We start from the raw sequence: 26385 nt of genomic DNA, 5'->3' as shown, positions 1-26385 counted from the left end.
CAGAATTTTTAACATTAATGCCTACTTCTATACAGTTGTACAACTATTAGCTGCTTTGCAGGTCTCATTGCAAATCACAATTTAATTGTATGCACAGCTTTCTAGAAATGACAAAGGGTGGTACATGTTTTGAATTCTGAAAGGTGTGTGCCTGTATGCTTTGTCACAATAAGGACAGTTTGCATATGACATTAGATGAGGATTTCACCCATCATTACCTGAACAACAGATTATTTTAAAACATTCCACAGTAGATGAGTAGTGATGAACTATTTAGTTAAGGTAACATGTTTGTATTATTCATCAGCACAGTCAAGTCAGTCTGCAGACACATCCATCAACCTAACAGATAATGTAAACACATGTAAAGAGGAGTTGTGATGTTGTGATGGGAAGAATACAAGGAGAGATGAACATACACCTAGCACTGTTTATTTAATGGCACATTAATGGTCATTTTTTTGGTCTGTTGTCATTACTAACATTGCATGCTTTGTACCATAAAGTGAGTGACATAAGGATAGAGAAAACTTACGAGAGGGACAATAGGCTTATGACAAGCAGAACAAAGTTAGCTAAATCTATGACAGCAGTGGGGGTGGATGTCACTTCAGATACTCATTTTTGGGCAGCAATCAATATATCTCCATGAAAATAATCATAAATATGCCTAATTTTAATATATGGATGATTAAACATATCATACATATACAACATCACACTAAAAATGATAAGAGATGCATCTGGAATTGAACCCTTGAAGCTATTATCAAAAATGTTCAGTCAAGTGATTTATGTCAATACTCAACATAGGATTTTGCTTTTTGCTACATCCACAGTCTAAAGAACTGTCACAGTAAGTGTTTCAAAGTACTGCCTTTACTCTGCTTTAACTCTGTGTTCTTCTTGCACAGTGAGTTTAAGCAGCCTGGTGCAAAGATAACCAAAGTAGTGCAGCCAATGACAAAAACTCTCAAGACTTTGCCTTATGACATAAAGAGCCATTCACCGCTGCCTGGCATTGTTGTATGATGACAACCTCTGCACAAATGCAGAAGAAAAACTGAAGGTTTTATTATGGGCCATTTCTGGCTATGTGTGTGGTGTATGATTCTATTTTTGTTCAGATTAAAGGTGTTTAAATGGTCTAGATAAGAAAGTGGTGAAATGAGGGGCAAGCAGGTGGAAGAACATAGTGGAAGCAATAAAGGAATTTGCAGGAGGAAATTAGGAAAGAACCACAGCTCTCCACTTCTTTAACACTTAATTGGACTCATTTGGATTGTCACCACAGTACAGATGGGTCATAACATTGCAATAATGTTGTATAGCCAATTGGACCAAATTAAGTGTGTCAAAAAGACACACATGCAAAGTGAAGTGAAGAGCAATGTATGGGGCAATTACTTTTTGTGAGACGTGTGCCCATTTCTTTTTTATTTTGGATTTCAAAATGAGAGGAATGTTGGAGAAGTAATATAGGAATGTCAGGATCAGATAGATAAGGTACGTGAGGAAGCAGGTGCAGACAAACATGACAAATAAAACAAACGCAGGAATGGTGATGGACAGAAAAGGTTGGGGACATCGTGACTGGGGATAGGTAGCGGACATCAGAGGAGCATGCCTGTCAAGATGGGAACATTCAGAATCTGGTCCTTATCCTCAGATCTGCCATCACTGTCCCATTCCTTAGTTTCCTGCTGGATTGCTTGACATGGGGGTCTTTTTTTGCAGTCTAAGGAGCAACTCCTCCAGATGGCTGAAGTGAGCACCAATGCTAGTTTCTAATACCTCATGCACCATCCCTGGTATCTCCTGGTGGGTTATATAATCTCCACCTCCACCAATACTCCAGGAGGGTATAAATGCACCAGTTGCTGTGGCAATGTTACCAGTTGTTGATGGACCAGGCAGTGCAGGGGCTGTGGAGGCAGCACTGCCAGGTTATATCCCAGATGTGCTGGATGTTGGTGTAGCAGCCAGTGAAAGGTTGGCAGGCTGAGTCTCAAAGGTTGGCCTACCTTCCTGTGCTGAAAATCATTGTATTTATTGGCAGAAAAGTATTACATCAGAAGTATGTGTTCCCATACATGTATAAAAATAACAAATTGCCACTCTGAAAATATCCGCAACATCTTTTATTGTAAAGCACTAAGCACTAAGTAAAAGAAATTGCACCACTTTCTGCTGTTTAAATAGAAATTTTGGCACCAAAATCAAGCACCAAATTTAAAAAAGAAATGTACCTTTTAAAACAACTTATTTCAATAATTTAATATTAATTGCAATAAAAACAAATAAACAACATTGTTAATAAAAACATTTCATGACAAAAGATATTTCTTCTTCAAAACACATAATATGGAAATAACATCATTAATACCTGGGGTATTTGAAGCATTAAGAATAATCTTCCAACAAAGTTCCCTTTCCTCCAAGGAAAACCCCCATTCTTCCTCCCTCATCGATTAGCGGGGAAACCTTTTTCAGTGCACAAAAAGAAAATGTTCTAAAGTCAGTACAGACCATAGAATGTTTGTATAATGCATTTCTACTGTCTTTTGTACAGATAACGTAAGTGTGCTGGCATATCCTTTTCCTGAGGATCCCCTTGGTCTTACCTACTTAGAATGCAGGACAGGTGGTGCAAAGGGTCAAATACTCTACCCCTCTGGTATTGCAGTTATAACTCCTCTTAAGTAAAATCACTCTAGAGAAGCCAGTTACAGAAAAATGGGTACCATGTACTATAAATTTGCATTGTTTACATGCCCGGCAGTGTCTCATACTCAGTTTCTTGGTAGAATTCCTACCCCTGTTTTGATTTATTTCAAGTATTGTCTTTAAGTTAAAACTGTTTTTGTAAACAAATCTGAGGTCAGCCCCAATTTGATCATAAGATCAAATGGACCAAAATGGTGGTTCAGTGTGAAGAAATAATCTTCATTAGGGATGGTATATCCTTACTATAACTTAATGCCATGGACCTAGAATGATTGTTGTAATTAATAGTTCTCCCTGCTATTATGCTCTTCCCATAACACAACAAGGGTTTTTAGCATACATGCCTCTGACTTTTCACCCACTCCCTTAAATTCAGCAACATGTCTCATTGGTAGTGTTGGTCTAGGAACATATCACATAAAATCATGGTCTCATTATCGAAAACTTGTTCGGTAGATGTAAGCCTACTCAGCCTAATCAACTTCCCCCTCACAAAAGTTTTCTTCTGCAAAAATGGATGTTAGCTATCATTATGGAGAAAGATATTAGAGTATGTCTCCTTCCTGAAAGTGGTTGACTAAAATTTACTACTGTCAGTATTTTAATAACTAAGACATCAAGGAAAGATATGGAAACCAAATTAAGTTTGTGTGTAAACTTAAAACATGTCATTAATATAGGCTATAAAGGCCTCCAGTTCTACAACATCCCCTTTCCACAGAATAAAAATGTCATCCAGGTACCTATGGTACTACTGGATTTTAGACCAGAAAGGGTATGTAAATGAAAGAATTGCTCTCCCAGGACCATAAAACCAGATTGGCAAACACTGGCACTGAGGCCTCTCCCATGGCAACCTCATTTCAACTCCATAAAACATTCTCCTTCCAAAAATACAAAATTAGATCTTAGCACAAAGTCCATACAGTGATAGACAATATCAATCTCCTTTTTGTCAATGGTAATCCCCATAGCGATGGCTTCAAAGAACCATTCAAGGCCTTGACCATGGAGTATTACTGAAAATAAGTCCTTGATAACAATAGTCACATACCAGACATACTCAGAAAAAGAAGTTCTTGAAAGAATTTCCAAAAAGTGCCATAAGACCTTCAAAATATGTTCCTTGTTGACTCAAAAATCTTTTTACTTATGGTTGACAAATTTTGCCAGTGGTTCAGTTTTAGAGCCAGCTAAGGCAACTAGAGGCCTCAATGATGAGTCTTCCACAGATTTACAAATTTAAAAATCTTCAGTATCCCAAAAATGGCTGGACTTTTTGGCTTCTTAACCAACAGATACTCACTCATTTTAGGTGCCATGCCTTGGGTACAGCACATATCTTCAAGACAAATATCAATCTGCTTGTAGGAAATATTGATTTCATTAAGGGATACATCAGAGAAACATTTGTCATTGTTCAAGTAATCCAACATTTTGTGCTAGCAAATGTGGCAGTCAATAATCCACTCCACCATTATCTGGCTTCATGATTCTTATGTTTTTATCACTGGTGATCTGGCTGAATAGTAATCTTTTCTCACTAGAGAGGTTGTAAAATATTTTTTTCTTTCAGCTACACCAACTACAAACATCATTCTCACATAATCTTTCAAAGAGAGCAATAAGGGGTAACATAACAAGGTTGAAAGTACTAGATCTCTACAACCCTCCACCTTCAACAGTGGTCCTAGGAGCAAGCAAACACTCAAGGTTAAGATTCCTAGTAAAGAGTTTTAATTTGTTAATCAAATCAATGACACTACAGTTGTTAAGACGGGAAGAATTTAAAACCCTTCTTGAAAAGACCAACAAAAACTGGAGTAATGTCAATGTAGGAATAGTTATAAACCTTAAAACCCCCAAATTAATAACAGTGCCTTGAAATGGGCATAACAGTTTCAAACCCTTAGGTCCTAGTTCCTCCACTGAAACTGACCATTGACATGGAAATTCCTTTGGTGGTTCCTTCTTGGGCTGCTTGAAGGACCCCTCTCTCTGTCTTGCTCCATCTTCCTATTCTCCTCAAGTCTCCTCGATCTCCTGGGGGGAACTCACCCAAAAAAATCATCATTACCTCCTTCAGCATCCAAATTGTCAAAATTGTTGTTAGTGTCAAGCCTCTTATCATATGAACTCTTTCCTTCTTATGACTATGATTGGGATCCAGGTAAGCTGTCTTATTCTTATATTCCATCTTGTCCCTGTGAATTTTCCTTTGCTCCCTTTTAAAGGTAATAGACCCATAGTCTTCCACATGTCGAAAAATGTTGTGGAAGTGTAGGACTCCTAACACCTCATGTTGGATTATAGGTAGGTTCTGATGATGATGATGATGATGATGATGATGAGAGCCAAATGGAGGCACAGTCAGGAGGTGCAGAGGTTGAATCTGAATCTGACACTGAGGTTGTGACTCACATATCCCCTGGATTTCCTTCAAACCAGTCAGTGTGCTTATGCATACCAATGCCACAAAGCCCTCTGATAGCGGACAGGTTGGGGTTGCACACTTGATCAGGTTAGTGTGGCAACTATGGCTTCAGTGCCAGTTGATTCTGGCTGTAGCCATAGTGCGAGTGAAGTGCCATGCAGAAGGGTTGGTAGGGGTGCTTGGAGGAGGTCTGTTGTTCACCATCCACCTGATTCTAGTGTGTCATTGCATGCCTCTCGTTGTATGTTTAGGGCCATCATGGAGGCACAGACACATTCCATTAGGGCCTCTGAGGACATGCTCAGGGTTGTAGACATGGTACAGACTGATGTACATGACGCCTCCACTGGATTGGATGAATGACATGATAGAATGAGCAATGTGTGTGATGGAATGTCTACTGGGACATTTCATCACACATAGTGCTGTGTGAGATGGGGAAGTGTTGTCTGACTAGTTACTTCCCCACCCCCCACATTCGGTGTAGTGAATGTTCAATGAAGAAACGTTCATTGAATTGGGTTTGATGTTTAGCCATTCAATGTTTAGGCCATTTGAGGGCTGAACATAGACCCAAGAAATATATCATAAGTCAGTCCCATCACATATTGATGTCATTGCTGGATAACTCACACACATTCTACTTAGGTACATTTTCAAATAACAGTATGCATGTATCTGCCATTCATTTGTGTTCTTACCCATTTATTTTCCTGTTACAGGTTCAGCAGAAGTGTGCTTTGAGGTAGAAATCTTGTATAATTGTAGCTCTGTCCTCAGGGATGTGGGGAAAATACATATAGTCACTGGCATGTTGTAGCATAGCATTCAGGAACTGATGTAAGATCCTGGATGCTGATGCTTGTGACACCCCCAGCATGTCCCCTGTTGTATCTCCAGAAGGTTCCTGTAGCTATAATTTTGACCATTACACATACCTTGGTGTCCACAGGTTTTGGTTCCCCTTGGTGTGACCTTGCTTACAGTTTAGGATGACAGAGGTTGCAGAATTCCTGGAGTGTGTCTTTATCCACTTTGTAGTGCACTACTATTTCTACCTCTTGCAGACCATAAAAAGTTAAACAGGGTCTAAACACTATTCTCCTTGCCCGAGGTCTATCAGTAGTAGCAGCAGCATAGACTTGGGCCTGTTGCACATACACATGCAGAAAACCAACAGCAGCCCCTAAAATTCTTTCTGTCTAGTGCAGTTTCCGTGCTTGTATTGAAACAGGTTTAGGAATTTGAGGCAAAAGGTTACACTTAGTGTACATGATTGCTTTACAGCTTGTTGAATATCTCTGCCATTTTGGATTGGTTGATTATCATACAGTTCAGCTGCTTATGCTGTAATTAGCATTCCACAGTGTTTACCTCATGTAGATCTGCTTACTGGATATAAATCTGCACACTATTATGTGCGTGTAGCACCATGAAGTACACATAGTTTTAGCGAGCAATGTAGGGTTTATTGAATCCAGCCAGTTGTTCATGTGTTGTCATTTGCTGTGACAATGTTTTTATTCATTTTAATATATAAATCCAATATTATTACCAAATTTTGTTTTTTCAGGATTTTAGTGCCACCTTTATGACTTTTAGTCAATTAAGCTTCAATTATTTGCTACAAAGGCCTTATTGTGTGTCCTAATAGGCAGAGGTCTTCTTTCTGTAGTCACAAAAGTTTTATTTGTTGTTATACTTCCAAGTAATATTCCTGGACCTACAGATCACATTATGATATGATCAGTGTAACTGATTTTCTCATTTCTACCACAATGTATGTCTTGATGAGTGGATGGGAAATAGGAAATACACCCTGGGGATCACTTCTGTGTCTCTGTTGGACAGTGGCACAGGAAAATAACTTTCTTGGGTGACGTAAGCTATGGTACCTTGCTGGCTAGGCTTACGTAGGCCCTTGGGCCGATAGCCTAGTACCTACCTATGAACCTATGAACCTATGTCACCATCCACACTGGTGTAGATTAAAGTATTGATTTTTTCTTCCACCTAGTCTTTGCTTTCTGACTTAGACAAAATTCCACCAGAATTTCACTGATTCATATTCCCCGCACTCAGAGTTTGGCAGCTGCAATCTACTGCTTAAAGATTTAGATCTCATGCCACTATGATGTTCTCCCATTTTGCTCATCTAGTAGTAATGCTCCTGAGTTTGATGTCACCATTATATCCAATGTGATCTATATGTTTCACGTCTGCAGCAAGAATTTCCTGTTTTTCCCTAATGCCCGAAGGACCATTTCTCATTTTTCAATGTTCACTGTCTAGTGAGTCACAAACTCTGCCAGAAAAGAGACCTAAAATGAATTTGCAACACATTCATTCTGTTCTTCATCACTAGCCTGTCTCTCCTGCAGTGCATTTTACCCATTCCAAATGTACATCTTCACCTCACATCTGGTCTCCCCAGCTCTTATGTATGATCTAAAGCAAGTATTATTTGATAATTATTACCTGCATCCGTGCTCTTATCCTTTATAGTTCATATTAACACTTTTTCTATAGTTATTGTTATATTTAAGAGTTATGGTTTCTATCATTATTTTGCTAGGTGGAGTACACGTAGAAACATACCACATTGGTCTAGTACTAGAAAAGAGATTTATTCAAATTATACAAAAAATTAGCATGATTTCCTCCTTAGGTAATGGTAGTGACAAGCACCTAAAATATGTCTTCCAGAAATCAACATGGAAGATTTATTATTATCTAGTAACACATTGAACAGGAACCATCAATGATTCTGTTAATGAGCAGTAGTAACTCTGTCATGCTGATTATGTTACACTGCTTATTAGCTATGTCAATGTTTTCTTATTCTGCAACTATTACTGCATCTCATATAGTACAAGCATTCTTCATGACATAAACATCAAATTGGAAAACAGATCAGTTATGTCCATCTATCAAAAAAGTGAAACAATACAATACAAATCCATATCAGAACATATTAAAAATAATATATCAGTAATTCCCATCATTCAATTTTTATTTCTTAGCATTTATATTTTTTGCTGTGATCTTATTATCCATGATGTCTTAGCTGAAGTAGAATGTCCTTTTGAGGCCAACTAATATTTATTTGAACAGATAGAAATTCTCATCTAGATTTGCAATAAATATTCTGAAGATTTTGAATTGTGTTATTCCTTTATTGTCCAGGAAGTATATGTTGGTTGTAGCTCCTAGTCTGTTATAACATTGCCTAGAAAATCTTGATGTAAATGTAATCATCCATGCATGATTTGGGATACTCTTCTCTTCACGTAGTTCCATTCTGGAAAAGTTTTCCATCTAAATGGAAAAGTCAAGACACCCATGATAACTTATGGACAAGAAATACAGAATTTTATGAACAGGTCAGACATATTAATGTCATTTATTGGTTTATTGTCTGGAACATTTTAGGTTTTCATGTATGCTAATAGTTTTTCTGCCAAAATAAATATGTTTTTGGTATGATTGCTAAGAATGACTTGGAGACACAGACAATCTACTGGTTAAGAAAGATGATTGGTGTTACCTACTATTAAGTGACCCCACCTCTGAAAACATAGGAAGTTTACTAGGAAATATTCACAGAAAATGTAGCATGAACAGAATGCATATAGCTGCTAGTGTAGATAGCTTCATGTAACATGAATCACAGCAAATGAATCTAAATTGTGGTTAGGAAAATCCAGTAAATAAAAAAAACAGGTTTTAATATCAAAAAGTGAAAGTCAAAATAAAAAAAAATCTATTCACTTGATCAAACTGACATTCTGAATTTGCCAATGTCATTTTTATGGAATGTTGAAAATCATCACCTCGACCTCCGCATTTGAACAAATTTGGAATGTTAGGAGGTGACATCAGACCCTCAGGAACTTGTGCTGAATCTGCTTTATGAATTGTACATCTACAGCAAAAGGTTTTATAGTTTTTTTTAAGGAGGCTGCACCCCTCTGTGCCCCCCACATCCCCTGAAAATTAAATATTCCAACTCTGAGATTGCACTACGGTGAGGAAAAGGGTAAATTTCCTGATCCCCAATGTAGTGCGATCTGTTATCAGAATGTTGAATGTGCATTAGCAAATGTACACTACCATTCTCTAATGTGCATTTGAACATTTACAGAATGGCATTATGGAAACTGGAAAAGATGCAGTCAACCATCCAGTTTTGCATAAGTGCCATTCCACATTTTGACAGTAAAACAAAAAAAAAAATTGTCACTTTTTCGGAGAATTGCATGGTTTTTTTTACCCCTGGTATAATGCTAGGTATTTACAGATATATTTTAGACATGTGATGTATTTAGTGCCCTAAAATGAAACTGTACACCCACTTATAATGCAAAATTTGTATAATATGACATGACAAATCATACCTGCAAAATCATGCATTTAGTGCTTGTGCATAACAGGTCATACTTTAGTCTCATTGATAGAGTTTTACAACACATTTAAGGAAATATAAATGGGGAATTATAGTTGCATATTTAGATGTAAAATGCTCCTAAGCCTGAAATTCTACTCTTAAAGACACAGATACAACTCATCACTGAAGCTAGTATGGCTTTATTTCCATGTTAATTGTTTTCATGAAATATGAGTGATTTTTTATCTTTTGAAATAAATCCAATTCAATGCAGATGTAGTTTGGACATACGTAGAATTCTACATTTGAAAAAAATCATATGCTCACCCTTAATGAAAGTGAGCTAAAATGTAGCATGACAAAATGTCACTGTGAAATGTTATTAACTCTCTGCATTCAGAGGTCTGTTAAATCCAATTCAACATCACTTCCCTAAGAAGAGAGTTGCTGAAATGCAATTGGATAATCCAAGCAGTACAACTACACAATGCATCTAAATGTTTATAGCAGCAGCAGAAAGTGTCTTAATTGCAACAAGTTAAAATCAATGCATTTTCTGCAGGGGTTGGGCTTCACTTCTAACTCCTTGCTTTTTATATTTTTTCTGGAAGGTTTCTGCATCTCTTGGAAAGTGTGACCTTTAAAAACAGACAAAAAAAAAATCTCCTTCTCAAAGACACTGCTTGAGTCCATAAAAAGTAACACCTTGCTCCTAAATAGAACACTCAGATAAAGAATATACAATATCACAAGCATAGAGAGAATCATCAAGCATGGGAAAAATGATCAAATCAGTAGCAGATGAATAAACACTGCATTCAGTACTTTCAGTTCATACTGTAGTTTGGTTCTTCTTTGATGGTTCTTTGCGATATTGATGGACTTATGCATTAAAATGTAGGTGTAAAATGCAGTTAAGATTGCTACTTCACCCTTAATGACCTAAAGTGCAGTGAGGTATTATAGAGGCATCTTCACCTGATGGGAAGGTCAATAGTTTGAAAAAATACGAGCTCTTGTCACTTCTGATGCAATGGAAACTCAGTAAAAATATATTCTGGGCATATGTTACACTTACACCCTGAAAACTACCCATATGATCAACCAAATGGAAGGTGGGTATAATGTAATTTTGAGAATCATGACAGTTTAATAAATGAGTGTGACTTGGTATACCAGGCAGTATGCCAGTTCTCCACTAATAGTTATAATTACATTTTTACACACTTATTCATGGACATTCAGGCATCTGTTGCATCTGTTGTTCCCTTAAGAGTTTACACTCGGCTCAGAAAAGAATTTAGTTGATCTATTTTGTCCTGGCCTGTGTGGGATTTTTTTTTTTTGGTGGTAGCTTTCCAGCAAGAGAAAATGTAATTTTTTTTGAGAAATACATATGATTTTTTTTTTTTTTACTTCTGATATAACTGTCATTAAGTATATCTATGTTCTAGGTCTGTAGTGTGTCTGCCACTGTGAAGAGAAGCCATATACCCACCCCTTTCAGAAAACAAACATAATATATTCTAGCAGTTTGGTGTATTTTACTGCACATAAAGACATTTTTAAATACTTGTCAATATTGAGTTAAGTCTGATAAACACTCAAACATTTCTAGTAAATGTTTGGGGCAATAAATCAATAAATGAAATTATAAACTGTTTCATGTCATGCAGTTATATTTGACCTAAACAGCTGCTCTTAAGAACACATAAACAATCCTGGGGATTCAATAAACTCCATGTTGGCTTAGTGCGAAGCTTACATGGAGTTTACATGTTTGTGCAATGAACAACAGTGCTAATTGCATATGCATGCTATGTATCTTGCTTACATGCATACAAGCATGGTTTCATGGGCAGTAACTGTATTGCCAACCAGGAAACCATGTAAACCAGCACGTACACATTCAAACAGGTAGACAAGTTTAATTAAGAGCAAGCTTGTTCTGTGAGAGTCTGTGGAGAGCTACAGTGACTACCAGGATTTAAGTTAAGGCAACGAATACATTTCTAACACATTACAGGAAAGTGTAGTCAATGCAAAGTGCAGTGCAGACATGTTTTAGGCATACTGAAATAAAGGTATTGGTGGTGATCATCAAGGGTACATAGACAGCATTATAAATATACTAGTCTGGGGAAGTGTGCGTATTGAAAAGGGCCACATGCATAAATGGTAGGAATGAAGAAAGGTGAAGAGGACCACTGAAACATGGTAATGCACACCAGGTAAGTGCATGTCGATGTGCATACACCTCAAAGACAAGACAGTTGTAGTATGAACAGTAATCACATATGTACAAAATACAGTATGTACTGCTGTTTACACATCCTGTGTGGGTATATCCATATATAGGCACACTTATTGCATATTATGTGACTGTCACACAAGGTCACATATCAGTGGAGATGATTGATGGTGATGTAACCACCCTGATATGATCACTGGAGAAGCCATATATCAAGGACTACATATACAATAGGATTATATGCATATTTTGAAGATGTGCAAAATAAGTTGCTTGAATATGAATGTAATGTTAGCATAGGTCTCAACCAATCGGGACACATAGCAACAGGTTCATGGACAACAGTACAAAGAAGCACGCACAATCATGGACAATATCAGAATAATACCTCCATTAATTGTGTCATTGACATAAAATATGTGATTATAAGCTATTATGTATATTCTGCATGAACACACTTATACAACTGTAATGATTTGTCAGTAATCTATAAGGCAAATCAAAGACACCTTCCTCAAAAATGACCACTTTTTGGAGGTGTTAAGAGGAACACTGTTACACCCATCATTTAAATTACAAACAATCCTGGCTAGTTGAAAGGTTTACATGACATACATATGCCACAATCCACACTTCCAAGAATGTAACCCATGCCATCAATGTTGTTAATGAGTTATGTGTTTACTGTGTGCATCACAAGAACACGTATCACACATGCATCTTGTATAACACCTTGAAGGGAAGTCTGTATTGTCATCTCCTAATGGTTATGCATCACAAAGAATACTTATTTATGGCTGATAAGATGTGTGGGAGCTCACTGTGGCAGAAGTGATATACTTCAGTAAATCATCCCTGGAAGATATGTGGTGAGGTATATGCAAAAGGGTGGATTGTACTCAATTATTGGTGTGATGATGGCTGAGAACAATGGAACTATAATGTCCTTTGATGTAGATGACCTGCTCATACTCAGGAGTTGTGCTACAGTGTCACCACTGTGGGCACACGCTGGTGGAAGTTCCGCTTACTATCTCCCTGAGTACCAAGGTCGCATACCACTTGGTCTTCTCATAGGTGTGTGCTGTCCATATTGTTATTAGCTTGTGTATTTGCTTTCATGATTTTTGCTTATCTACTGTGTCTCCATGGCTGTGGCAATAATCCTTTGTGTGTATTGCAGTATATCAATAACATTCTTGGATTAAATGATTGTCCACAATTTGCAGTTATCCACAAAGCTGGTTAGACAAAGGACGTGCAAGTTTGTCTTGACTTATGAGACTTTAATATTGCACAGGAAAGGGCATAGTACAGAACTCTGAATTATGGACCTGGTCTCTGGAGTCTAGCTACAGGTGACTTCACACACTTCAACATTATGTGTCCTATTTGTGTTCCATTTATCTACTTACCTGGTGACATAGATGATATGCCCACCTGAGAAAGTTTCTCTGTAATACTTGTGTCAAATGGCTTGGCCAGGTCTAGTTATGTGGGAGGGCAGCCTTTTCATCATGCATGCTCTTGGTGACCTTCTTGAAGACATCAAACAGATTTAACAGACATGATGTAGCTTTAATAAATCAAAAATTGGTTTGGAACACAGTTGGAAAATTACCTTAGTCCTTTTTGATAATTGACCATGATATGTCATTATCTGCCTTATAGATGAGGAAAGTCAGCATTATGTGTCTATAAGTCTGTGCAGTAGGTGATGGTACCCCCTTGTTCAAATGGATGACTGTTGCTGTACACCATTCCGCAAGAACATAGGCTGCCTGGAGGCTGTGTTTAAGTAAGAATCCAACTCTGATAGGTCAGGTTTTAAGTCATAGTATACGCAACATAAGACATTGTCAGGGCCCATTGATTCTGCGTTTTTAGCCTTAGAGAGTGCACAGATGAGCTGCTCCCCTGAGAAAATAAATGGAGTAATGTTTGCACGTATACTTTGACTGATGGCCAGTGACATCAGGGTGGTGAAGTGTGAAACAAATTGTCAGATTGCAGATTGTCTTTCTCTAGCTGAGTATGGCTGGTGATGTCAACAAACAGATCTGTCCTTAGCTGTGTATTCCCCTTAACATTTCACACTTATTTAAATAAATGATTTGAGACAACACCTCACAATACAACCTTGGTTATGCATCACATGTTGACACAATCATACAACTGTACCAATGTCATGTAATAACATCAAGTGTACAATATATGCCTATATATTTTTCATTGGAAAGCAACCTAATATCATATAAGGACACAACAAACGAGTTGGTTGTGGCTCATGCAGAACATTCACTGACACAAATGCTGATGGTCATACAATGGTGCTGGTGACTTCCTCAATAATCCTTGGGAATAGCAACACAATTATGCATACAGTGAATCCCACAAGGTTACAATTGAATCAAAACATGCGATAGTTTTGTATATATCACAGCATTTCAACATGTGGATGAAACAAGCCTTATGTGCCCATGTAATCAGTATGAATTTATATTGATGTATGTCCCAGAGGATTTAATGATAGTAGGTAGAAACATGCACACCTGTGTCATAATATGTGTCACTATGATGGTTGAATGAGAACTGCCTAGAATGTTGATCTGCTCCTCCATATAATGAAATGGCAGCAGCAGCCATCAATACATTAACTCACATTACAGCTTGTAATACTCTCTTGTAGGCCTACTGTACATACATACCTCAACATAGCACATGTCAATGACAGCAACATTGACATGTGAAATGTTCATAGGGTTATAGGATATTACTAAGCAAATGGCCAACATCACATAAAATCTTAGACATCATAGGTTCATAGGTGTGTACTAGGCTAATGGCCCTGGAGCCTTTACAAGCCTAGCCCATAGGATTACCCTGGCATCGTACCACCCAACCTTAGTTCCTAGCGCCTCTGTTGAGTAGAGCCACTGGAGTGATCCCTGGTGTGAATTTTCTATTTCCCATCCACTCATCAAGATTTCTCTTGAAGAGAGCCAGTGAAGTGCTCTGCTTGACATGTATGGGAAGTCTATTCCATAGCATTGGCAGTCTCTGGGTTATGAACCTGTCCCTCCAGCATGTTCTGTTGATTGTGGTAATGAGGTTGAGGTCTCTGGAGTGTGTGGTGCAGAGGGATTGGGATTTCTTTAGATGTAGCATTTCTAACAGTGCTGGGTCAGACATGGCTTTGTAAGTCAAGCAGAGATCACCTCAAAGTAGGCAATATGAGACAGAGAATAGTTGGAGTTTTTTTGAGTCTGTCCATATAGGACAAGTGTTTAAGGCCTAGGATCCTCTTTGTGAGGTAGTTTTGCAGCCTCTCCTGTTGTTGCAGGTGTCTAGTGAGGTACATGCCAAATGGGGCATTGTACTCGATAATTGGCCTAATGAGGGAAGAGTAGAGGGAGACAATGACCTCTTTTTTCCTGGATGCAAAACCCTTAGTAATGAGATGTGCCACATAGAAGGACTTTCTGACCACAGTGGCAATGTGGTGGTCAAAAGAGAGGTTGCTGTCAACCTGTGTTCCCAGATCTCTTATAACACCTTCTGTGTTCAGTGGACTACCATCAATCTGGTAATTCAAGGGAACTGGGTTTTTCCCAAAGGGGATGAAGACACATTTTTTGCCATTGAGCTTAAGGCCATGGTTCTGACACAAGTCGTTGGTCTCATTGAGGCCTTTCTGTAGGATGTCAGCATCACTTGGGGAGTTAATATTAGCTCCCAACTTGCAATCATCTGTGAACTTTTTCAGCCAAAGTCCCTTCGTGTTAGCCTGGACTTCAGAGAAGTAGATACCAAACAGGAGAGGACCCAGGACTGAACCCTGTGGGACTCCACTTGTGACTGGTCGGCAGTCTGACTTGAGTCAGCTACTTTCACACTGTGGGTTCTATCTGTGAGCCAATTTGCAACCCACCTAGTGATATAGGGGTTGATGCCTAGATTAATAAGTTTTTCTATGATTCCTGAGTGGGGAATGGTATTAAAGACCTTGGCCAGATCAAGGTAGGCTGTATGAACCACCTTACCTTCATCCACAACTTTGGTGACTGACTCAAAGAAGTCAACTAAGTTGAGCAGGCATGATCTACCCTTCACAAAAGTAAGCTGTATAGGATTCAGAGTTTGGGGATTCCCTATATCCTTGTTTATTAGGTCCATGATGATGTGTTCCATAGCTTTGCATATCAGACTCACCAGGCTAATGGGGCGATAGTTCCCAGGGTCTGTAGTCACTCCTCCTTTGTGGAGAGGGATGACTGTAGCAGTGTGCCACTTGGTACGGACAAAGCCTGAGGTGAGGCTATGATTGAACAGGGCACACAGGTGAGGTGCCAGTTCACTCTGTAGCTCATGTAGAACACAGCCAGGGATACTGTCAGGTCCCATAGAAGCTCTATTCTTGGCCTTGGACAGTGCTGTTTTAACCTGTGCAGCAGTAATACTGGGTGCCTGGCAATCTACTGGTATTGTGATTGGTCATTTGGGGGGGATATAGGTTCATAGGTTAGTACTAAGCTACCTGCCCTTGCAAGCCATTTTAAGCTTAGCCAATTATCCCTTGTGAGACTCAAACCCTGCACCTTGTGTTTGTAAGGCAAACACCTTAACCATTAGGCCACCCTCCCAACACTGAATCTGTTCGCTAGTATATTTGCAATATCTGTTGGCTCTGTATAGGAGATACCATTGTGCAGTAGCTCAGAGCAAATCTGGGTATTGCCATGGAGATTTTTTACATAACTATAGAAGGCCTTGTGGTTGTCTTTGCTATCTGCTGCAATTCTGTTTTCATAGCAAGCTTTAGAGGATTTGATGAGGGATCTCAACCATTTGCTGAGGCGGATAAGGGAGTTTTTCCAGTCTTGGGACTTCACATTATTTCGCGTCAGTTTCCTCCTTCTGTTGTAGAGTTTGTTTATGGCAGAGGACCACCAGATTGGCTTCCTTTTTTTGAGGAGAGCGTCTTAGTTCTATTGGGTATGGCGAGGTCCATGCATTTGTGTATGTGTTCGTACAGTGCATTGGTGTATGATATGGCGGTCATGCAAATATTCTCCATTTGCATGGGTGCCATGAAGTTAGCCACCTCTGTTTTTAGGATCCCAAAGTTAACTTTGGAGAAGTTTTTCATGGTGGTTACCTTTGTTGGGGGTGGGTGGGCGGGATGTCGATTTCCAAGGTGATTAGCTTGTGATCAGATCTAACCAGGGAGGAGTTGACTATTGGTGTAGAGCAACGGTCACCCATGTTAGTAATGACCAGGTCAAGGATGTTGCTAACTCCAGTGGGGGTAAGAACGAGTTGGTTCAAGGCATTGGAATTAATGAGTTCCAGAAAGTGTTTGGCAAGTGCATTGGTACATGAGCAGTTTTCCCAGTTAATGGAGGGGTAGTTGAAGTCACCCAGTATGAGAGTGTTAGGTTAGACCCTAATATTCTCCCCAGTGCTTAGGAATGTGAAGTGCAAATCTTGGGACATGGTTGGGGACTTATAACAGACTACAACCTGAATTGCTGTCTTACCCAATGTTAGCTGCACCTGCAGTATCTCAGATGCATTATGTTGGGTTACCAGTCTTGAGGTGTGTGCATCTTTATGAATATGGAAACACCATCACCTTTGGAGCTTCAGTCCAAGTTCTGGAGCCGAAAGGTGTGGAATGAGTTGTAGCCTGGTAGTGCAGGGGTGCTTTCTGCTGCCTTGAACCAGGTCTCTGTTACAGCACAAATGTCAATGTTCTCCATTTTAAGGAGTACTTTGAGCGAGTGCATTTTGAGATTTAGACTTCTAGCGTTGAGCAGCATGACCCTCAAATTGCATTTGTTTGTAGCTGTTATGGTGGTAATTTGGTCTCTAGAACACCGCCTAAAAAAGGCACTGTAGGGATGGTAAGAGCCTTGGCCAGTATCTGGAACCACAGGGGTGACAAATGCAGGCTATCTCTGACAAAGCATCAAGGTCTGTCAGTCATATTATCTGAGGCAGACAGATACTGGATCCCCTTAGAATGACACCAGAAACTTAGCCAATTGTTGAAATCAATAATTTTCTGCTTGTACTGTGGTATCATTCTGGGTGATAGTAGGATGCTGCTCAGGGCTAGGGTCATACCTGCCTGAGCTACATAATCCGAAAGCTCCTCCATGTTTCTTTTCATGTAGTCCAGGGAGGTACGTCTCAGGTCATTCACACCCACATGTACAATGACAGAGTCATATTTGTATCTGTTGTTGAGGGACCTGAGAGTGTGCATTATGTGGCGGATCCTGGCACATGACAGGCAGCGGACTGTTACTAATAACATTTAAACCAAGCTCCACTTATCTATATACTGGAAGATAATAAGGCTATGTGCGTATGTGTGTATTTGTTTCATTGCATTACATGCTGCCTCTCTCCATATGTGAAATATGCAGCCCCCCATGACAAAATTAGCAATCACACATCCAGTGGTCTGGAGATGGGTTGCAGAAGCTCATGGAAAGACTCTGATTCATAATACATGTATGCATCTTTCACATGAGGCTATCTTCCACTCCTCTGCAAGAAAGATGTAATTTGGCCAGAGGGAAAAAGGGGATGTTGGATGCATGGGGCTACATTAAAGGTCCTCCTAAGTGGTAGTTAAATGAAAAGTTAGTCAAAAGATCATACAATTACCATAATGTACCACCAACCACACACAAAGCAGTAGACTGTGTCTGCTTTTAACATTACACCAGTGTAGTTATAGAATCTGAATTCCATACAATGTAACAATAACACCACCACATATATCTGACCAGTGGTGGATGGTGACTTCAAATCAAAGGGGGGGCTACCGGAGACAGCTGAATGGATGTGGCCAATGGGGAGAGGTATGGTCAACTAGAAAGGGGTGGAGCTATACCAAAAACCACAAAAAGTGGGACTTTAATTGAATACACTGCCCTGGGTGCCACTGCCAAACCGTCATTATAAGAGTCCAATCACGTCAAAATGAACTGTAGAAGAAAAAAATATTTCAATGCACTGGCTACATGACAGCTTACTTAATATCTAAATGGAAACAAAAAGGCTGTGAGGCATGAAAAAATAAATTACTTTTTAACTACGTTACTGGAATGCCAGTTAAACTGCGGTGGTGGTGCTGCGGTAGCATTTTCACCTCACAGTAAGACTTTGTCCTGTTCGATTCTCAGTTAAAGCATCTTCTGTGTGGAGACATGCGTGAATGGGTGTACTTTCGTTGAAGGTTGTGCATCAGGGCTGGCAACTTGGCACATAAAAATCTACTGCCAATCATTAGCGGACCGAAGTTCCGCTGTGGCGACCCCTAACCAGGAAAAGTCGAAAGACACAAACAAACTGGAATGCCAGTCAAAATCAAGTATAAAAAAACAAGCAGCACTCAACTCGAACCACTTCCCCTTGCACTGCAGTTCTAATTATAATTTATATTCAGCTTTATAAAAGTACAAAGTAACTTGCTGAAAGTAGCAATACCCCCACTTGTAAAAATGTTTCTTATCCAAAAAAGACTTGCTGCCTGACAGCATCTCTCTACTTGTTTCACAGGGAAAACATGATCAAAGTAAAAAATGAAAAGCAAGCAAGAAACAAGCTCAAGATAAATTGCTTAAAGGATTACTGCACAGGTTATGGACCACACATGATAGATTAGCATTCTGTTTAGTTTATGGGTAAAGCCTGCAAAGATGACTGCAAGTCTCCAACAAATGTAATGAGCTTCTAAAAATACTGTAGTCCTGTCCTTTATTACAAATACTCTCATATGCATTTCAATACCTAAGGCTTATTACGCTATCTAGTTATGTAAATATTCTCTGCATGGCAACAACAAAAAGGCTTTCAATGTTGGTAATTCTTTAACAGTATGCTTATTAAAGCTTACTTGCATCTTACAATCTCAGACAAGCTTACCTGATGGTCATTAAAGCATTGCTACTTAAACACAGAGCAACAGGTACTGTAACAACATGCATTTTCTGAATAAGAAGCATAAATCAACAATATAAAAATATGACAGAAAACCAGAACATTCTGCAAAATCAAGAACAGATGAAAAGCCATTGTAGTACTTGTGTCTACCTTGGATGGGGGGATACTCTGCACACTTACACTGCATACCTGCTCCTTGCCTTGCTTGGATGCATCTAGAGTCACTATTTGGGGGAGTGGGGTGCAAAAAGTATGTCACAATATGAAATGTCGCTGGCTGACGGTGATGGCCCTGACACATTTGTCATACCTCTCAGCCTCAGAGCAATAAACCTGGACAAAGCCATAAACAGAAGTAGGACAAAGGCCCAAAAATAAGGACAATTTTTAAATATTGCTTCTTACAAACCTAGAAGGATAATAGAATAGTAGGTCTTGCATTAGTATGAATTTTCTGAAGGGTAAGAAATCTGAAACTCAACTGTCTGTCATTATTTTCTAACTTCATTCTTTAATGATTTGCCACTAATTTTCCAGAAAACCACAATTTTATGAAAAACATACCAAAAATGTGATGCAGAAATATAAAATAGCCACACAATACAGCTGGGAACCTGTCAAAGAAGGGATACTTTTGTAATATTAGTACTGTTAACTTGAGCAGCTGACAAAATAAGAGAATCTACATGCATTTCTGAAATGATAAGTAATCTATAACTCTGATCATTACAATTGTTTATAAATTGTAAACCTCCACGTTTTCTTCCAAATTTGTCATGTTGCAGAGGGATAATTAGGGGGGAGCAACATTTTGAGCCAAAATTGGGGACAGTTGAGAGGTTTGGATATACCTAATTCTATAGTGATTTATTTGCACGTACCTCTCATCCTCTTAACACAGGACATCTGGATAAGGCTAAATATATTGGGGGAACATACAAACAGTACTAAAAATTGCTCTTGTATAAACTTAGTCAGTTGACAGAACAACGGGTCTTGCTTTAACATGCATTTTTCTAAAGAGTATGAAGTCTGAAACTCAATGTCTGTCATTTAGTGACTTCATTCCTAAATGGTTTGCCAGAAAACCACAAACCTTTATGAGGAACAAACCAAAAATAAGAAGCAAAATATATTAATCCTGCAGAAATCTGGACAGTTAAGTGTTATAGTTCAGCCGGGGCTGTCTGAGTTTGCCGCCCTTTCCCCCCCTCACAAAATCATAGTCGAATGGAGCCTCCCCCCAGCAGTTATTCCAATGTCCCATTACTTGGCTATTTCTCCCCATTTATCATAAACACTGTAATGTGCATACAATTTCATTTAAAAGTTTTATTTTACATTTTACAGCACAAACACTAATAGACATATGCTAAACAAAGCAATGCAGTCTCACAATGAAAATAGACTTAGCATTAAAACTTCTCTGCCCTTGAAACTCATATTCTTTGAAACAACATTGAAACCCACATTCAAAGAAAATGCATCTGGCCAGTAGCAGATAAAGATTAATTTTGGGCTGTTTTCAAATCATAGACCCCTTGCACAGGAAACATACATGTGTTCTTTGATGCACCTTCCTGATTGTATTAAATTATATTCCTTGTATAATACAGTACAGCTGTTAGAGGGCATTTTAAATTTATTGTTTTGAACATTTTTATAGTAAATAATGAAACAAATTGCATGCACCAATAATGACAAAACTGCCCAGTTCAGAACATTTCCATCATAAAAGTTTACTCAAACTTCTACAATCCACCAGTATCAATAAATATGCACAATCTCTGCAGAAGTCATCTAAATAATTCTACACTAAAGCGATCTGTAACTAATGAAGAGGTTGCTGCTAGCAAACAATTATATTTCATTGTTTTATCGATAAATAAAGTGCCTGTTGCCACTGAAGAATAAATTGCCTATGTTACATTAAAAAATGATAAGCTAGTAATATTGCAAAAGGGAATGGATGGCAAACTAATAATAGGTTCATCGTTACTAGGTATCTCCACCAAAGAGGATATTCTCAGGACTGCAGCATCCACCCCCTTTAAAAGTACAACACAGTACAGTATCAGCAATGCATCTATATGCTATGGAAGTAGAACCCACAGTCTTCTGCATCATAAGCAAGTACACTACCTGTTGTGCTATTAACAATACAAGCAGACTCAGCATAAGCAGCATTAAACTTCTATTCAAGCTCTCAGCTCCTTGCAAACTCCACTAGACACTGAACTGTATCTCTCAACTTTGAAGCACAAGAAATCTGGAAAAAGCCAAACTTTATTTGGGGGTGGGGACAAAAGCCCCAAAACTAGGGACACATTTTAAACATTACTTGTATAATCTTGGAGAGTTGCTAGAATAAAATACTGTGTTACCACCATGCATTTCACTGCCAAGTTGGTTCCCTATTTGAAGACTGAAGGCACATTCTTTCGAATGCGCCTTGGTCGAACTCAAAAGCCTGAAACGACAAAATATCGAAGTGGCTTTTAAGCGAATTCTTTCCCTGGAAAGAATTTGCTTGGCCGCTTCATTACTTTGCTGTTTTTGGCACTGTAGTGCGATCTTGGAGTTGGTATATTTAAGTAGGGGGGTGTGGGGGCCGAAATCCCCCATTTAATGTAATGTTTAAAGTGTTTTATTTTTTTTTTGTTGTTGTTGTTGGAACAGCTATTTTTTTCCCTAGGAAAGAAATTACTGTTCTGACAGTTCGAAATTGTAAGCTTTCGCTTACATAGGGTCAATTAATCATCGTTTACTTTTTTAAGTGTTCGGTGATCTAATATAGACCCATCAAGTCTTAGACCCTGGACCCTGTGCACTACAGTCAGACCAACATACCACTATGCCAAATCAGCTGTTTTTTGAAAGACAGGTAGACTGAAACTTAAATGGCTATCATTTAGTGAATTCAGTTCTCACCATAACTCTCAACCTCTTAGCACAAAACACCTAGACAAAGGCAATAATGGGGGAATGGACCCTGTGCACTACAGTCAGAGCAACATATCACTATATCAAATCAGCTGTTTCTTGAAAGACAGGCAGATTGAAACTTAAATGGCTATCATTTAGTGAATTCAGTTCTCACCATAGCTCTCAACCTCTTAGCACAAAACAACTTTCACTATTAGACAGAGGCACAGTAAACTAAACCTTAAAAAGGGCACAGTATACTCAAATCAAGGGGTGGCGTAAGCCATACAGAATTGGGCTAGGCTTATAATTGCCTCAGGGCAGATAGCCTAGTATGAACCTATGAACCTATGAACCTATGAACTAGACAAAGCCAATAATGGGGGAATACAGTTTCAAAACATATTCACTGAACTCAGTTCTCACCATAGCTCTCAACCTCTTAGCACAAAATACCTGAACAAAGCCAATAATGGGAGAATACAGCTCCAAAAATAGGGACAAATTTCAAATATTGATCTTATAAACAGAAAATTGCTAGAATAAAAGGTTTTGTGTTATCATGTACTTTCTGAAGAATATGAAGTCTGAAATTCAAATGCCTGTCATTATTCAGTGAATTTCAAATCCAGAAAATCACAAATTTCATCAAGAATAAACATATGAGACAAAAATTTCACAAGTGGTGGTGGGTAGGGAATTCTAGCTTTTGCTACCTGCTCCAGTACAGGGTTTGAGTCTGAGCTCTCTCTAGCCACCAGGTATATTTAACTGGGGCATTTTACACACACACACACACACACACACACACACACACACACACACACACACACACACACACACACACACACACACATTCGCTAAGGTCCGTTAAGCAAGTTCCAGCTCCATTGCTGCAAAGTCTGACTAGTTTCCAAGTTCAAAGCCTAGTTTCCTTCATTGCTGCAAAGACCTTCCCTTTTGTCCATTCCTGCAGTACAAATCCCACCACGAGAAGGTTCTTCCCCTTCCCATGAGAGCAAGCTGCTACCCAGCTGCAGACATTGCAGTCCAATCCCCTTCCAGTCTATGCAGTTGTAACTTCATAGATTTCTGGGATCTCTGCTGTTGAATGCTGTCTTCTTAATCCGGACTGTCTCACCAGCAGTCTGGATTCTGTGCGTATGTTCTGGACTGCTGGTGAACCAGTCCCAATATCAGGAATGCCGCTCATGCATGAAGTTGTGGGACTTGCATTTGTTTTCTTTCTTTTTTTACTTTTATTTTTCATTTTTACTTTTCTTTTCTTTTTTACAGCTGGGGGCTGCATTCCTGCAGCCCAGTAGCACAAGTCACCCCTGTGTCTGACTTTAGCAATGTCATGTTGCACTTTATGGAGTATGATAGCATCATTGTATGCTGAGAAGAACATGTTGGAAGGAGTGTCTGGCAAGAATGTGGAGTCACATTTCAGTGTAAAATTGTCTAATAAATATTATTTGAATGTATACACAATCAAGTTACCTGCTGTCAGATTAGAACCTCCAGAACACAATACTTAACATCATTGCAACAGAACAATTTGAACTTGAATAATGTCAGAGTGCATTTTATATAAGATTACATCATCAGTGTATGGGTGGCTGTAAAATAAAAAGGCGAGAAAAAGAGAAGAGCATTATGCATACCAGTCTCAGCTATATACAGCTTTCTATATAATTTAAAGTATATTTATCTGTATACTTACACAACTGTGGGTTGTCAGCAGTCCTAAACTCATCCAACCACTGGTTGAGTTGTGTCTGTTTGCCCTTTTTTAGGTTGTTGTAGTGATACCTGGATTGCTCTCCAGTGCGTGAAATGCCAGTCACACTGGAGACAGCCTTAGCACTCTGTTCAAAGCCTATGATTTATATTGAGACCTGGTATAGCCCCCTTGCAAAAGCCTATGGCTGTGGCAGCTTACAAGGAGTCCAATGAATATTCTGGACTCCTTTACACCACATCTTTGAGCCCTAAATTGGGCACTTTCCTTTCTTGTTCCTTCTACGTTGGACTCACCAAGAGAAAATTAAAAAACAGGATCTACAACCACCAATACGATATTAAAAATAAGAATGAACTAAATGCATTGGCTAGACATGTCTTGTCATATCCTAATCACTCTTTTGTTTTTAGGGTGCTACAAGTTGTAGAGCAGAGCAGTAGAGGCAGATTATATGAGCCTCTTAGAAACAAAAGAATTGTATTGGATTTTTAAGCTAAGGGGGCATCACCCCCCAGGTTTAAATACATATGTCTCCCTGAGGTCACATCTTGCTTCACGTAGATAATATTTGTTATAGCCCAAGATCATGTTTTAGGTTGAATTTTATCTGTATATAAATTTATATATAGGCTGTATATATGATTGCCTATATGTTAGTTAGTTTTAAACTATATATAAATGTATTTTTAGGTTTGTAAGCAGTTAACAAGATTGTATCTATTCCATATAGTATGATACTGCATTTTATATTAGGAATCATGTATTTTATAAGCTGTTTCTTTAAAAGATCTGTTTGTTGATTGCCTAATTATTTAATTAATTAATCATTTGATTGGGTTTAATTAAGTGGTTACTCAACTATATAAGTTTGCAGTATTTGACTTGATGCCATGGTCTGAGGAAGCGTATCTCTGAATACGCGAAAGCGCTTACCGTTTGTCTAATAAAATATACTGTTTTTATTTATTTCGTGGTGAGTCCGAAGTTTTCTGTTACTATTTATCAAACAGTAACAGTTAAAGCATTTTCCCACCAATTCAAGATATTGGATTTAATGTTAGTATGGAAACTCAAACAATAATGCCAACAGTGTTTGCACATTGTTAAGCAGAGGGAAACATTGCCAAATAGATAGGAAGGCAGTTTTTGAAATAGGCATGTTAATGTAACAGTTGACATTAGTTTATGGTTGGATGGTGCTGTACTTGTTAGATGACTTAACTTTTCAGATATGTACTAGGGCTATACATTTTATGACCTGGAACATTTTCTGTGTGGCTTTGCACACTGATAAAAGTAATTTGTACAATGTGGGATTCAAACCTATGTAAAATAGGCAAAACATATTCATCCACATAGGTGTTTTCTCCTTCTGGCCACAGAAAAAGTGTTTGTCAGACATGCTCATTAATTATAAAGACACACTAAAAGTCGACTGGTTAACCATGTATATGTGGGACCTGCCAAAGTTCTCATTTATATATTCTTGTGTATTTGACTATCAATGAAGTATGAAGTCCATCCAAGGGCTGAAAAGACACTTTTAAGTACAGAAACATAATTATCAGCATACCCTTAGTCACACATATAATTTATATGACATCCAGTGCTATGCATAGTTATTATGTATAGTTATGTTTAGACTGTTCTTTAGTTTTTTTTTTTTAATTGACAGCAACAGCATTAATAAAATTTGGAATGGACTAGATTAGAACCCTGGCTTTCCTGTATTGTGGGCATGAACTTACTATTTACCACAGGGGAGGCTGGTCAACAGGTGTATTCTTTACAGTCATTACTGTCCAGAGTGCTCATTGCAACTGAGAACTTGTTTGTCAGACATGCTCAGTAGTTTTACATGCACATTATTAAAGAGTTGAGTGGTTAACCATGTATGTGTGTGACATGAAAGTTCAGAAAATAAATGTTTCATTGTAGAACCATAATTGTACTGA

Source organism: Protopterus annectens, chromosome 3.part0 (assembly GCF_019279795.1).
Source record: "Protopterus annectens isolate FY-2018-M chromosome 3.part0, PAN1.0, whole genome shotgun sequence".
NCBI lineage: Eukaryota > Metazoa > Chordata > Ceratodontiformes > Protopteridae > Protopterus > Protopterus annectens.
The sequence above is the reverse complement of the archived record's forward strand: the minus strand, read 5'-3'. Positions refer to the sequence as shown.